The sequence below is a fragment of the Pinus tabuliformis genome, chromosome 3_2, assembly GCF_031772625.1.
Source record: "Pinus tabuliformis cultivar Carrire ecotype Pingquan chromosome 3_2, CPIR1, whole genome shotgun sequence".
NCBI classification, from domain to species: Eukaryota; Viridiplantae; Streptophyta; class Pinopsida; order Pinales; family Pinaceae; genus Pinus; species Pinus tabuliformis.
In genome coordinates, this window is record NC_142302.1 from 899,910,206 (window position 1) to 899,913,422 (window position 3,217).

The window sequence follows — 3,217 nt, forward strand, 5'->3', positions numbered from 1 at the left end:
ATCTATTCATCAAATTAATGCAAGATGGCAAAGGGGTTTTTAGAAAATTCATTTCCCCTGGAAAAGTACTATGTGCATGTGCATTATTCTTCATTGCATGTTTGTGATTGATGTTCTAAATTGCAAATTGAATTCCGAAAAGTAGAGTAGGATTGTGTCTTGTGATTTTGATTAAACTTTCATGAGAAATTCAATTCTACACCATTATTTCTACATGTATCATAGCAGGATTCACATTAGAACAAGAATTTTGAAGTTGTTTCTTAGGAGGATAAAATTTTCAATTCAGTGTAGCATGATCTCTACAAATTTGGGATTATGAACTTCAACGGGCTAAGACTAGAGCATGTCATGGAAGGCAACTCTAATTTCATTGCATGGAGGCAGTATTGGATGACAATGGATTGCCAGAATATGTCAAAACAAACATTGAAAAACCACATGCATCTGATGCACAGAACCTAGCCCAATGGAAAAAATATGTATCCAAGGTGAGGAGAATAATCTTGGAGGGAGTATGAGACCACATTCTCTCAAATCCCCATGGGAAAGAAACTCCTTTCACAATGAGGAAGCATTGACAAAATTGTTTGAGAATAACAGTGGCCACAGGAAACTGGCGCTCAAGGATAAACTTCGAAATATCAAGATATAGAATAATGACACTATCCCACAATATCTAAGGAGATTTACACAATTTCGTGATGAACTTAGTGGGGTTGTTGTTAATTTTGTAGAAGATGACTTGGTAAGCCTAGCTCTTTTAGGCCTTCCAAAAAGTTGGCATAGCTACTAGGGCTCGATGAACGGGAGGGAAAAATTACCGAATTGGGAACGCTTATGGTCTGATTTGGTACAAGAGGAGATAAGACAAAATACTAGATATGGGACTTCATCCAAGGGCGAAGATGAAGAAAATTTTGCATTGTGTTGTTGTTGTGAAAAACACCCTCCAAAATTTTTCCTACACTCGAATTTTGGAGCATACTACGGATCTTGTGATTGGTCGTTCCTTAGTCACTTCTTGGTTAGCTGATGCTTTTGATCTCCCTTCTTGGATTGGAAGTGTCGAGGGTACTTTCTCACACATGCTTAGTTTGTAACAAGTTCATGAGCACATTCTTTTACGCAAGCTTGAACAAGCATAACATGGTCCATTAAGAATGTGCCTGTGCGATGTCCAATCCATTGAAGCGAACAAGGCTCCTTCTACAGATTAATTACTCCAGAAGACTTGGAATATAAATATATACATGAGGACATAAATACTGTATATTAAAATGTGTGAATAAGATGATACAAATGAGAGGGAGAGGTCTGCTTATATATTATGCAGGTGTCTCTTCATGGAGAGTCATGTCTCATTTAGACATGCCTCTTCAACCTAATTACTAATTAACTAATAATTATTTATGATTATTTTCATTTACATTATTTCTTATATATTTATTCATAACATTGCCTTCCTCTTCAAAAATCTTTGTCCTCAAATCTTGTTAATGAAAAAGGTTTGATCTCTTTTTCGGCTTCGAATGTCTTTCTGTCCCGAAACTGTTATCTTTGTCGATACATGTTGATATGGTATTTTAAGTGACAAACAAAAATGTCGCAATGAGAAGGGATTAGACCATCCTAGATTAATCTTCTATGTAATATTCTAATCACTAGAATTTTGTAACGACTTGTCATCATAGGATTGGATTGAGGTTACATCACTATTCTCTAGAACATTAGTTTGTTGTTTCTGTTTTAAATGGTCCCGATATGTAGTATGGTTGAGTTGTTTACTCTCATGATTCAGATGTCGATAGGGAACTTTTTTGGTTTGACATTCCCTTATTAAGTGTGTGGACTTTTTTTGATTTACTTCAGGGGACGATCTTGTTGAGTTGGTTACAAAACCTTCACTTGGGATGTTAATCATCTGAACTGTGACATCTAAGTGTGTCATTTCTTCAACTGAATTGTCTTCTTGAGTTGTCATATTCACTGGATTGATATTCATTCCCTTATCTTCAACTTGGACTGTTACGACTAGAGATTTCGATACTTCTTCTTGAGTGAATTGTTCTAACTTGTCTTTTAATGCTTTCTTATCATCCTTAAGTTTCTTAATTTGAGTGAGTAGACTTTGATTATGGTTTCTGATACGTAAAAGTTCTTTGATTTCTGATTTATCAACCTTATTTTCAGTGTTTTGACTTTTAAGCTTTTCATCTTTTAGATCTTTGATTTGTTCTAATAAATTTTTAATAAGGTTCTTTAAACATAAATTTTCCTCTTCTTGTTCTGATAAGTGTTGCTTGAGTTCCTTCTTTGTGACTTTAGTATTCTTGACTTGTGCAATTAATTTTTCAACGTAGTCCTTGAGGCAAGAGATTTCTTCATCCCTTTCCATTACTTCCTTGTAATGCATATCCACACGATTTTTATGTTCGTGTTGTAACACTTTCTTGTTTTGCTGAAGTTTGGCTATTTTTCCATTCTCTTGATCTTCTAGCTGCAATTTCTTGGTACACTGGATTACATCGTTTGGTAGAAGTGATGACGGGTTTTCAACTTGCAATGAGGATTCTGTTTTCTTCATTTCCTTATATCTTGCCATTAATTGTCTCATATTTCTTGCTATTAATTGTTTATTTGCATCATTTAAAAGTTTGACTAAGATAAAAAAAAAATTGTAACATTTTGTGCAAACAACATTTTGATTTCTGAATGATTCTTGACAATTAGGGTATCCTTTTGAACAAAAAGGACATATTGCAAAGAATCCACTGCTTTTGGTGGATGACATATTTTTTTCTTCACTTATTTTATCTCCCTTTTTTTAATTAATTTTTATTGATATTTTCCTTTTTTTCACCATTTTAATAATATATATATATATATATATATATATATATATATATATATATATATATATATATATATATATATATGATTTTCATGGTTTTATTTATTATTATTATTATTATTATTTTATAAATTATTATTAGTATATATATCACATATTTACCACAACTCGCAAAACGGTGTATTAGTTGACCAATAGTCGTTGACCCATAATAAAACGCAACTCTGTCCCCTCAACTTGTAATTTTTCGCGGCAAAAAACATAGTCTATCTCACGAATCAACTATTCATCTATTGAATGTGATCAAGTTGTGGCATTTGACAACGGATGATAGCAACAAGGCCGAGGTCCTCCTAGCGGATA